The 13866-nt window shown below is 38.9% G+C and overlaps 1 protein-coding gene across 2 annotated transcripts in view; it reads left to right on the plus strand.

The window, feature by feature from the left end:
* The window catches only part of col8a1a (collagen, type VIII, alpha 1a), a 140151-nt gene that overhangs the window by 91006 nt on the left and 35279 nt on the right, over positions 1-13866 (plus strand). For both annotated transcript variants that reach the window (XM_043701141.2, XM_043701142.2), the window contains one exon: positions 12361-12446. The gene's annotated coding sequence lies outside the window, so the exon portion shown is untranslated. The remainder of the gene's footprint in view (positions 1-12360; positions 12447-13866) is intronic.

The following is a 13866-nucleotide window of genomic DNA, read 5'->3' on the forward strand; positions in this document are numbered from 1 at the left end:
ACATGGGGTAATCCGGCTGGGGGAAGCAAAATCATGTGCAGAGGTGGGGAGAAGGACAGTAATGGGGGAAGCTCACTTTGTATGGAGTGTATGTGAAACATCATTGAAGGACATGATAGGCCAAAGGAGAGGAATCATTGGCAGTGACCTCCACAGGATGAGCGTAGAGGACCTGGATGGTAGTCATTAAGGTGAAATGTTAGTTTCAGTTGGCAAGGAGGACAGTTGGAGGCAAAGTTCAATGTGGTGGGTTTTCTACATGAGGGAAAATGAGTAGAAATGTGATGTCAGGGTAGTGAGAGGTTAAAGAGGACTGGGGAATCTGAGGAAGGGTACCTGATGACCAGGTACAGCTGTTGTCCACTGTGAGCTATGTTCCCTACCATCACTTGCCATTCCCTGGATGTGAAATACAATTGGAAAATGTCTGGGCCAGGTCTGCAGCGTGGTAGAACCCTCACTGATTTTCACATTATTTTTATCTTTCATCAGTTTTGAATTGTGAGCTTTGGGACAACTTGTGGTAAAAGGAAAGGAACAGACTGAACAAGATTTGCTTATTTGTGAGGCCAGTCCTGGAGATTACCGATTGTGTCTTAATTTAGAAGGTTCTAAGAAACACAGAAACCTCCATGAAAAGTGTTGTATTTAAACAGATATTAGAAGTTGGTCATTAATGAGGTCGGTACTTGGGAATTGGTTCTGGCAAGTCTGGAAGAGACACTATGTTCAAACGGATGGCAGTTTTGAATGGTAATGGTGGCCTCAGGAGGAGTTGATCAATCTATCAAGGTGGAACCAGAATTTATGGGGTTTTTTTTAACCTGTGTTTTCTGAGAGATAGTCTGGACTGCTGCTGAGAAAGCATGAAGGTATGAAAGCTCCCTACCTAATCTGCTAGACCAGCTTCCAGAAGTTCAAAGAGTAAAACATTGAGTTAACCGTATTACTGCATTTGTCTGGGTGAACCGAGGAGGTGATCCCGAAAAATGTTTCAGAAATAAACAGCTAAGGAGTCCACATTTATACCTGTGAAACAGAAGTGGCTTTCATGATGTGAAGTATTCTGACTAGTTTTCTTATTTTCTTTTATTAATATACTTCCAGTAATTGTTTGAAGGGGTTAAACAGTATAATTTTGATAGGTGGGTAAGAGCATTAAAGTTTAAGAATACTTATGATGCTCTCAGAGAAATTATTCTATTCAAAGGATTTAAAACTTTCTTCCCTTCTATAATTAGAACTCATACAGAAGACCAAAGGGTAGCAATAGCAAGACAAGCAGCTATAATGGCTGGTAATTATGAACTAATCCATAAAACTTTATTTCCATCACCACAAGAACTTTAAGAAAAATAAGGAAGTGGAAGGAAGGCAGATAGTCAGGGTGCTGAATGAGCAGTAAGGAATACCCCAAGAACAACTCCTCAGATTAAAGAGGAAATTGCTAAAGGAGGAGGTGATGTTTGGAAACATAAACATTTATAATGTAATAAGGTGGGCAGTTGTGTTTGGAATGTTGGAACTTACGAGGTAGACTCATGAGGCTGTTAGGCATTGTTAAAATGAGTCAGAGAAAGGAAGACAAAAAGACAATACCAGAGACCAGGTTGTAGCTCTGACTATAACAAAAAGGCTGGAGGCAAATTCTGTCATTTGTAAAAGAAGCTGTCAGGTAGATGAAAGGTATGCAGGATTCTTGTCAAAAGGAATGGTGGTCAAAAAGTTGGCAAGTTGAGTATAAGGTAGGAAAATGTGAAGTTGTCATTTTTTAAAGGGTGAACAAAAGTAAAATATTATTTAACTGGAGAAAAACTACAGAAAGCTGCAAAACAAAGGGACATCCAGGTGCTTGTGCGCAAAACACAGAAAGGTGCAGTAGATAATCAACAAGGCTAACAGAATGTTGGCCCTTATTCCAAGGAGATTGGAGTATAAGAGTAGGGAAATCTGACTGCTAGTGAGACTATATCTAGAGTACTGTGAGCAATTTTGGTCCAATATTTAAGGAAATATATAATTTCATTGGAGGCTATTCAGAGAAGGTTTACTAGGATGATCCCCAGTATGGAAGGATTGTCTTACGAGCAAACATTAAACATGTTGGGGCTGTACTAACTGGAGTTGAGAAGAATGAGAGGTGATCTCATTGAAACATAAGATTCTTAAGGGGCAACTTCCTCTGGCAGTTCATTCCATACACGTACCACCCGCTGAGTAAAAAAAGTTGCCCTTTAAGTCTCTTTTATATCTTTGCCCTCTCACCCTAAACCTATGCCCTCTAGTTCTGGACTCTCCCACCCCAGGAAAAAGACTATCTATTTATCCTATCCAGGCCCCTCATGATTTTATAAAACTCTATAAGGTTACCCCTCAGCCTCCGACACTCCAGGGAAAACAGCCCAAGCCTATTCAACCTCTCCCTACAGCTCAAATCCTCCAACCCTGGCAACATCCTTGTAATCTTTTCTGAACCCTTTCAAGTTTCACAACATCTTTCTGATGGAAGGAGACCAGAATTGCATGCAATATTCCAACCAATGTCCTGTACAACCGCAACATGACCTCCCACCTCCTGTACTCAATACTCTGACTAATAAAGGAAAGCATACCAAACGCCTTCTTCACTATCCTATCTACCTGCGACTCCACTTTCAAGGAGCTATGAAACTGCACTCCATGTTCTCTTTGTTCAGCAACACTCCCCAGGACCTTACCATTAAGTGTATAAGTCCTGCTAAGCTCTGCTTTCCCAAAATGCAGCACCTCACATTTATCTAAACCAAACTCCATCTGCCATTTCTCAGCCCATTGGCCCATCTGGTCAAGATCCTGTTGTAATCTGAGGTAACCTCCTTCGCTGTCTACTACACCTCCAATTTTGGTGTCATCAGCAAACTTACTAACTGTACCTCTTATGCTCACATCCAAATCATTTAAATATATATGATGAAAAGTAGTGGACCCAGCACCGATCCTTGTGGCACTCCACTGGTCACAGGCCTCCAGTCTGAAAAACAACCCTCCAACACCACCCTGTGTCTTCTACCTTTGAGCCAGTTTTGTATCCAAATGGCAAGTTCTCCCTTTATTCAATGAGATCTAATCTTGCTCATTAGTCTCCCAATGGGGACCTGTTGAGGGGATAGATTTACTTCTGGGTAGTGATTTGGCTGGACTACAGATAGTACCTTCTCCAATAATTACAAAATGTCCAAAGGATGTACAAAAAAACGGAACAGTTACAGGAACAGGTTTTTTGTATCATTTATGGGAACCAAGGCAGTGGTTAAACGAAATCCATCAGTGAAGATTGATGTGACACCAACAACTGAAAAGACAGTTGAAACTTGCCTAAAAGTTGAAGATAATCCAGATGGAGCATATGGTATGATGTACCTAGTTACAGCACCAAAAAACAAGTAATTGGCACAGTCATCTCATACTGAGGTAGAGAGCGGAGGAGTTCCAGAGTGCTATTATCAAAATAACCATGTGCTGATACGGAAGTCGTGACCTCTTCATAGAACTGCAAATGAAGGATAGTTTGTTGTAAAGTAGTGAGTGATAATGCCCAGTTGTTATAGGGAGATATTTTAAGTAGCATATGAGATTTCCACGGCACAACATGTAGGGTTTCAAATACCTTTGGTATTTTACTTGCATAACAGAATGGTGCAGTTTTGTAAAAGTGTCATACTTGCTAAGTTGTAGGTAAACCTCAACATGTGATTAAACCAGCACCCCAGATTCTTGTACTGGTTTTTGAGGAACCATCAATCAATGTACTAATGGATTGTGTCATACCTTACCCAAATCAAAAACATGAAATTAATTTATCCCAGTGGATATGCCTACTTAATTTCCAAAGGCTATTCTTATAGGAACAACCAAAACTAAAGTGATGCAAGAACTGACTCAGTTTTTCATTCATTAATTCAATTCAGCTTCATTCAAAGAATATCAGGACAGATGCATGAGTAGGTGGGGAGCAGTGGGATACAGGTGCTTAGGAATTGAACAATAAGTTTAGACGGTGGATTTGGATCGGCAAAGGCTTTGAGGGCTGAAGGTCTTGTTCCTGGGCTGTAAATTTTCTTTGTTCTTTGTTCTTATTATGACATACCAATTGAACTACAGTTTGATCATGGATCAAACCTTACTTCAAAATGTTTCAAAGAGATCGTCAGTAGTTTAGGGACTAAACAGTTGAAATTGGCTGCGTGTCATCCACAGACCCAAGGTGCCTTGGAGAGGTGTTGCCAACTCACAAAACCATGATCAAAGCTTATTGTTATGAAGATTAGGACAAAGGGTTAGATTTTCTCTTATTTGAAAACCAGAGATTCTCCAAATGAATCTACAGGCTTCAGCCCATTCAAGTTATGGCCATAAAATAAGACCATTAGAATTGATTACAGATAAATTATTAAGCCACAAAAATGAATTTTCAATGTTCGAGTATGTGTCCACATTTTTCAAAAGGTTAACAGGAGCATGTAGAGTTGCACAGGTATATCTAAAACTTCACAAAGCAAGCTGAAGGTGTGGGCAGATAGATGTATGACAATACAAAATTTTAAACCAGGGGATGAAATTTTGGTACATTAAAGGCAAAATTCAGTTATCCCTACAAAGTAATTAAAGGGGTTAGTCAGGTAATATATTTAATTGATACACTTGGTAGTAGGAAAAAGAATTGATCATGCCATGTGAACATGTTCAAACAGTACTATTGTTGAGAAGTCAATGGGAATGTACAGGCATGTTATGCATCCTTCTCTATTACATTTAACTACAAGAAAGAAGGGTGAGATCCAAACAGAACCAGACAGTTCCCAAAGTGAACTTTCTACTTCAAATTCAGTGATCCTATAGAATTTAGACACTGTATTTTATGTCTGGAGGAAGATCAACAAAGATTGCTCGGGAAAAATGCAAGCAAAGATATATTTGGATATACCACATTAACTGAACATTTACAATTTGAATTCACTAAAACAAAACACATATTGGTTAAAACCAGAAAAACACGCCAAAGTAACAAAGAAAAATTCAATACATGTAGGAGAATCAATTGATTGAACCAAGTCAGAGTAATTGGGGTTCTCCAGCAGTATTGGCTCCTAAACCAGATGGTTCAGTTAAATTATTTGTAGACTACAGGAAATTGAATGCAGCCACAAACTTGGATTTGTATGTATTACCAGACTAGAAAGTTGCATTGATATAGGTGGTAGTGCATTATTCTTACCTAAAATTGATTTGTTAACAGGATATTGGCAAGTAACACTGATAACTCATGCTAAAGAAATATGGATTGGACCAATGTTGCGGTATGTCATTTGGATTTAAGAATGTGCCAGCCATACTTCAATGATTAATGAATAAAGTTGTAGTCAAAATGCCTAGTTGTGTAGTCTACATGGATGACATTATTGTACATAATGCTATATGGAAGGACCATATAGAGCAGTTAGAAAACTTGTTTACACATATACGGTCAGCCGGGTTGGTGTTAAATCTAACAAAAAGTGACTTTGTAAAAGCCAAAGTATCGTACTTAAGGCATGTAGTGGAAGAAGGACAGGTATCACCCAAAACAGCAAAGGTAGAAGCTATACATCACCTTCCTACCCCTTAAAACAAAACAGGAGATAATGTGATTCTAGGGAATGTGTTAATTATATCGAATGTTTGTAACGGACTTTAGTACAGTAGCCAAGCCTTTGATTAATTGGCTATGTAAACAAATTAAAATAGTATGGAAAGCTAAAAAGAAATTTTAATGTATGAACCTATATTAGCTGCACCTAACTTTAACAAACCATTTAAATTAGAATAGATGCTGGTGACTTTGGAATTGGAGCTGTACTCTTGCAGAAATTGAATAGACCTCAATGAAAATACCTCACAATTGAGAAAGAAGCATTTGTGGTTTTAATAGCACTTCAGGTCTTTTGATGTTTATATTCAAAGTGGACACTTTGAAATTGTCATTTTATGGACCATAATCCCCTGAGATTCATTGATAAATTTAAAAGATTTTTCAGATGGAGCTTAGATAAGAAAAATTGAACATATTTCTGTTCAATGTAAGAAAGAAAATGTAACTATTGATGCATTATCCCAAATGTAAATGGTTGCAGATTTAATTACATGATCAAGAAAGTTGAATAGTAAATAAGAATCTGGTGGGAGGAAGAATGAAGGGTTGAGTTTTGTGTTTTGTTTGTCATCTCAGTGTTACTAACCTTTTTTTAAATGGCATTTCATGTTTTGAGGGTGGAGGCACATTAGAACCCTCACTGACTTTTCATTTATTTTTATTTCCATTCTTTTATCAATTTTAAACTGTGAGCGGGAAATAAGTTGTGGACTTGGGACAACTTGTGTTAAAGGGAAAATAATGTACCAAACAAGACTTATTTGTTTGTGAGGCCAGGATAATAGCAGATTAAGCCTTGATTTAAAGGGATTCTAACAGACATGGCACCCCAGGAAAAGCATTGTGTTTAAACAGATAGCAGAAAATGGCTATTAACAAGGTTATTGGTTCTGGCAAGTCTGGAAGAGACCCTATGTTTATACAGATGGCAGTTGTTGTATGGTAATGGAACCTTGAAGAGTCAGTCAGTCTATCAGTGTGCAACTAGAATTAATTTCTTTTTTGAAATATGTTTTCTGAGACTGGTGCTGAGACAGCATGATGATTTGAAAGCCTCCTGCCTCATTTACTAGACCAGTTTCCAGAAGCTCAGAGTAGAATGCCGAGTTAGAAATATTGCTGTCTTTGCCTGAGTGAACTGAGGAGGTGACCCTGATTAATGTTTCAGAAAACAGCCAAGGGGTCCACATTTCTACTTGTGAAACCACACATCATGAAAGCCATTTCAGTAATCTGGCCAGTTTTATTTTTATTTTTCCCTTTAATGGTATTTGTCTGTCTGTCTGTCTTTTGTGTAGGTGGGGTCTGAACACAAATGTTTTCTGGTTGAAAGAATAGGCACTAATCAATTTACCATGTTTTTTAAAATTTTCTCTCCACAAAAGTCATTGTGTCTTTACTAAATAGTTAAGTCTTCTGTTTAAATATAAAACAGGTTTCTGCAAATTTAATATTTGCAAAGTCTGGAGCTGGTTATCAAAAGTCTGAATAGGAACCATGGGAGTGATTATTTTGGTGTCTTCGATGGTTTAATTTTACTGTGTATGAATACAGAGGTAAAAAGGCTGATTTAGTTTGATTATCTGTCTCTGTGTGCGAAAGTGTGAGATCTTCATCTACCGGCCACAAGGACATAATGGGGCAAATACATGAAGTGCACATTTGCAAATACCAGCTCCACTTTATTTGTAATCACGTCTTTGCCCAACTGAAAGGCAAACGGAGTGAACATGCTCAGGCTTCAAATGCTGGTCAATAGCAAATTGCACCAGGACCTGGGTATTTGGGAATCTAACACTGTTATCTCAGTGATGCAGAAATTAGTGACAATGATTTAAAAGGAGCTGAATGATTGCCAAAGCTTCCCATAATTTGTGAAACACTGAAGGGTGCTCATCAAATATCATTTAAGGATAACAATGGACTCTACAGAAGGCAATGAGAAGTTGAATGATTGATGTTGGTCTCGGATGGAAAGAGGGTTGGAGCATAGCAGACACTTGCATTTTCACATCATCCTTTAGCCACTCAGCCAACATGGTAGCTTCACCATGGTTCGACCAATGCCATGGTGGAACAGATCATGTTCCTCATGCTGCTGTTCAGCTGCTTGGACCAGTCTGAGGAAGGGTCTCCAATACAGTTCAGACAGACTGTGCCACACCCTCTGTCCAGGGGATTAGGCAATGAGATGATGTGATAGTCACTGTGGAACCTAGTGAATGGGAGTAGTCTCCAAGAATGAGAATGAGGACATTGGGGAAGAAGAAGCTCTCTTTGTGCTTAGCAATGTTCTGCTGCTTTAGGCACTACAAGGCCAGCAGGCACTGACTGACATGGATTCAGTAGAGGAGAGCTGGATGCAACTGACCATCATAGAATGTAAAATAATTGTTAGTTACACTGGCAGCATTTGGTTGGCATTGTGGGGTGAACTGCAGCCTCTAATAGTATTGCTTGTGTTAGCTTTTGCTGGCTGGAATTAAGAGCTCATGTTTGGAATTGCCCAGTAATTTGCCTGTAGGTGATGTTGCCTTACTGAACAATGACAAGCTGTGAACCTCCAGTGGGCACTGGGCACAGAGTAGTGGCAACTGTAGAGAAAGTGTTTGGATGGGATCTAGCTAAGGATGATAAACTGTGTGATCTGGTGGTTAAACAATGACTCGAGTGAGAGAATGGGGTTTATGTGCAAGGGAGTATCAACTGTGCTGGCTATGAACCACAAGCGGTATGGCTTCATTACTGACATGCCACTACATTGCCCATAAAGGACAATGCCAGATTGTGTATCTGAACAAGTATTGGCAATGGTCTTTTAAAAATGGTGCATTGAGGGATGGCAATCTTTCAGTGGTAAGATGGGACTAGAATTTGACTAGAGAGGACATCATAGGGATCGAGTAAGTACTTAATGATGTGAGTGTGGTAAGATTTGATAATAAAATTCCCTCAGTCACAAATGGTGAAACCCACTAGAAAGCTTGATGCAATTCTCACTTATCCAAAAAAACTGCAAGATTCAGCCCATCAGTGCAATCTGAGGATAATCACAACCCCAGGCACAACTTATATTTGTGAAAATGCCTGTTCAATTTACTCTTCTGCTGACACAGCAGAACAGAAACATTTCTGAAAAATATACCTTAACAGCCAAATTTATAATATTTGTCCTTTAATTAGTAACGGCAGAACTTTGTAATTGCACAATACCACGTACGTGACTTCTATTTTGTTTGGCCTGAAGCTTCACTTCCATATCACTGGTTATTGGTGTGGCTAGACTGAATTATTGAACTGGTTGAAAAAATGCATCCGTACAGCTGGATTCTACGCAAATACAATTTGTTATGTTTGGAAAACTGTATTGTTTTAGCTGTTTGGAAGTTTTTACTGTTGTAAATAGACATCTGTTTTGTATAGTCAGTTTATCCTTTTTTATTTCTCGCTACTACAAGGAGTAATTGATACCATCAATTCATTCAAGGGGAAGTTAGATAAATTCAATTCTTTTCTCCTTCATGTTTTTATGTTAAAAGAGTTAGATAAAGCAGGTTGGGGAAGGTTTATGTGGAGCATTGTTATGAGTATGGGCAAACAGCCTATTTCTGTGCTATACTTTCAATATAATTCTACATACAGTTTTTCCCAATGTTGGGACAAATGTAACACTGGTGAATTGAATATCTATATCTATAGAACTAGAATCTGCCTAGGTTATGATTATATATTTTTATGGTAAAAGCTCTTTAACTTCATTTTGTATGTAGTCTGTCAACAATGAGAAACCTAGATCAATAAGTTCAAATCCCACCAGGATGGATTTTAAAATAGATTTTAAAAGTCAGGTGACTTGTCTGTGGCAAAATAAATAACCACGATGACCTGCTTTGTATAAACAAAAACAACAACCAGTTCATTAATGGTCTTCAGAGAAGGAAGACAACCACATTAAATAAACTATTCCAAAACATTAGCAGAGACAGTAAAAGGGAAGGTCCACACCAACCATCTCAAAACAACTGGGCATCTGTGATAAATCTGACCTGGCCGAGAATAAGACATAGAACTTAGGAGCAGAGGTTAACCATTGATGCCTTTGAGTCTGTTCTGCCAATCAATGGCTGGTCTGACTGTGGTCTCCATTCCACTTTCCTGTCTGACCCCCATAATCCTTGGCTGCCTTGATGGATGCGTGTCCTACCCTAAAATATTAACCACTGATAAAGAATTCCTCAAACAGGAGAGCCTGCCTGAATTTAAAACGTGGATTGCAAATTTTACATCTGTACAGAGGGTAGAGTTTCTGATAACAATACTTCTTTGGTATTTACATTTGTGCATTTCAAGTATTAGTTATGCTGTGTTGATGAGAATTGTTCAAATTTGACTCTGATATGAAGGAGACCAGGAATTGCTCAGTAAAGAATTTGAACTGGGACATAGTGTTATGGTTGCTAAGTGAATAAAATAACCTTAAAAAAACTGACAGAAATTCAGTCTGGGTTTGTCTGATCGTCAAGCAATGTTCTATTTGTTGAGGTGCAAATTTCAGTTTAAACAATCAAAACCATCTGTGTTCCTTTATTTTCACGTTTTCTTCCATGATTTCAAAAAAATGTTGGAGGGCAAGGGGCCCATATGTTGCAACAGCTTCCATGTATCAAGAATTTGTTCTTTTAAAGGACATTTGGATGGAATTTAAAGATAAAATTCAAACAGTGATGTGCTGTTGAGTGTTGATAGCTCATTTGGCAATGCATGTTATGCTTGGATCATGATTATACAAGGTCAGGATATTGAAATCACTAATTTATAAAATCAACGGATCTTCAATCTGTCAAATTAAAGTCTCAACAATTCAATCTATATGAAAACAACAGAAAACAAAATGTATTATTTTTATATTGGTGCATTTTCTCAACTGCATTATTATCTGCTTGTGGAACTGTGTGAGCAAATTGGCTTTATTGTCTGTCCAAAATCAGTCAGGAAGTCTTGATCTTTTGATGTGTTGTGCTTGGATGAGAAACATTTCGAAAGGAAGTGAATGTGGATGGTCTAGTATACTCAAACTGTATTCTTGAAGATTTTGGCTCCTTCCTCCTATAAACAGCAATGTGTTATAATCAAAGACATTCACTTTTATGTGCTGACCCAAATATTGCTGAACAATTGCTCAGGCTGTCATCAAGTTTTCGTTGAATCAGTACTTCCTCTAGCTAAACACTGGTATTACCATCCTTCCAATGTGTGACCTCTACCACTTTGAAAATCCAGGGCAGCAGCTGAGTGGGAACACCACCACTTGCAAGTTCCCTTCTAAGTCACATGTTATCGGATTTAGGACGTTATTAGTATTTGCTCATTTTCACTGGATCAAAATTTTGTAACTCCCTTCTTAACAGGCCTGTGGGTGTTGCTGCATCCTCAAAATTGCAGTGGTTTAAGAGGCAGTTCACCCCCACTTTCTCAATGCTGGCCTAGCCAGCGATATTAACATTGTGTGAAAGAAAGTCAAAAATATGCAAAGCCTCATTAACTCAATTTCAAAGCTAAGACCATAAGATGTAGCTGCAAAGGTAGGCCATTTGTCCCATTAAATCTGCTCCACTATTCATGTCCTCCTTTGCTGTTTCATTTCATCCTTTGTTTCATCTGATGTTTTAACAAAAATCTTTCCCAATTCTTTCAGGTGTTAAGAAATGCAACCTCCAGCAACTTGTACACAAATGACAAATCCCTTGATCTTTCTGTCCTTCACTTCACACTGACTTCTTTGATTCTTACCTCTCACAATGCCCTCAGATCTTTTTGTTTGATATTGAATGATGAGTCCTTACTGAATGACACCAAACATCAAGCCATGGACTAGCACTGTCACTGACCTCATCTTCTCCAGAGGTTTTCCCTTCTTGCTTCTAACCAGTTCCCAAAACCTCAAACAGCTCATTTCAACCCACATAGAGGACTACCAAGGTGGACCTATCCTTTCAGCTTGCCCCTGCTCATTTCCCTTGGTCCATGCTGTCCCCACCCACATTTGTGACTCTGCTTCTCTCTGTCTCAATTCTCACTTTCTAGGCTGTAACAACCTCCTCTACAATCTCCTCTCCTCTCCCTGCATCCTCCTGGAACAGAGGCCAAGCAATTTCTACTGAGCACTACTCTCTCCATCTGGCTAAATGTACTATCAAATAAAAAAAAACTGTGGTTGCTGGAAATCAGAAATAGAATTTGTTCTCTCATTGATCAATTTCTCTTTTAACTCAATTCAAATGAAAAGTATTGCTGTGTGGGTTCTAGTTCTGCCAGGTTTTTTAGTGGGGTGTCCGGATCATAAGTTGTTTCAGATACCTCACCTCACTGCTTTACTAGTACAATGATGACTGCATCATTACCATTCCCTACTTCCACTCTGACTTTCCATCCTTCTCTCATCTCTGCAATAGTGCATTCCTGCCTCTTTAATTCTTTTCTTCAACTTCCTTGTCTCCATTGCCAAGAATATGTTCTCAACAAATATCAATTATAATTCCTCTGCATCCCACAGCTACCTCAATGACATATCCTCATGCAGACCATGTCTGAGGAATCGATTCTGTTCTCCCAGTTTCTCTGCTACATTGGAACTATTCTGATGATACAACTTCCTGTACAAACGCCTCTGATTTGTCTTTTTTCTCTAACAGTAAATGGGGGTCCAGAATTAAAGAAAATCCAGAGAAGATATTTGAAGTGTATGCTAAAGTAAAGCATCCAGACTCCAGTGGTTCAGGTACAGTATTCACTTTTTTGATTACTCAGTTGTACCTTATTTGAAAGTAATATATTGGAGAAGGTAGTTTAAGCTGTTTTCCATAACTGATGGTTGGAAGTTCAAAACTTGATGGCATTCAAGCGTATTTGCAACTTTTTACATTCACCGTTTGTTAGATGCGAATTTCAAAATTGAAATGCCTAGTGCTTGAAACAAATTATTCCCTGAGGCTGGATACCCCTTCATCTTCCAACTATCTTGCTGGTGAGGCCTCTTTTGGAATACTACATCAATTCTGGTCTACCTTCTATAGGAGAGATGTTTTTAAACTTGAAAGAGGTCAGAAAAGCTTTACAAGGGTGTTGCTGGAATTGGAGGATTTGAGCTATAAGGAGAGGCTGAATAGGCTGAGGCTTTTTCGCCTGGAGCATCGGAGGCTGAGGGGTGACCTTATAGAGGTTTATAAAATTATGAGGGCATGCATAGGGTAAATAGACAAGGTATTTTTCCCAGGGTATGTGAAGTCCAAAACTACAGGGCATAGATGTAAGAGAGGGGAAAGATTTAAAAGGGACCGGAGAGAGAACCTCTTCACCCACATGCAGTGCATGTATGGAATGAGCTGCCAGAGGAAATGGTGGAGGCTGGTACAAATACAACATTTAAAGGTCACCTGGATAGGTACATGAATAGGAAGAGTTTAGAGGGAAGTGGGTCAAATGGTGGCAAATGGAGCTAAATCAGTTTAAGATACCTGGTCGGTGCAGATGAGTTGGACTAAGCATCTGTTTACGTGCTGTTTAACTCTGACTGTATGACTCCACCTTGTTTGACAGGGCCTGACAGTGTTCAACACATTTCCTGCACCACTTCTGTCATCCATTATCCTCCCTCCCAGACCAGTGTCGCCTCCTCTTTTATCCTTATCTTCCAACATTCCATTCTTCACATTTAATGATTCATCCTCTGCCGTTTCTATCAACTTCAGTGTAATTCTGGGAGAAATTTTGTCTTCCTCTATTTTATTCTTTCAGAACCTGCGGAGACACCCCCTCAGGTCCATTTCTCTATTGTACCCTTGAGCCAGTCAGTGTCTTTCCATTCTTGTAGTATTATAAATATTATACTGAAATATATTCCACTTCACTCTACATTTGTTTGGGAATGGCAGAGAGGGCCAGTTCAATCAAGAATGTTTTGGCTTTTCTCTGGTTTTCAGTATGATTGATCAAGTTCATAAAGTTCTATGTTGGTCGTGAATGTCTTGCACACATTACCATCTGGTCATTCTCATTCACATGATTGTGGATAAGCTATCCGTCCTCAAGGCTGAGAAGGGACCAGGAGTGCAGGAGATGCATCCAAGGGAATTGAAAGAAGGGAGAGTGGAAATTGCAGAAACACTGGCCATTATCATTCACTCAGTCTTAAGGGTGGT

Source organism: Chiloscyllium plagiosum, unplaced genomic scaffold (assembly GCF_037043375.1).
Source record: "Chiloscyllium plagiosum isolate Xiang-an unplaced genomic scaffold, Cpla_swu_hap1 HiC_scaffold_12, whole genome shotgun sequence".
NCBI lineage: Eukaryota > Metazoa > Chordata > Chondrichthyes > Orectolobiformes > Hemiscylliidae > Chiloscyllium > Chiloscyllium plagiosum.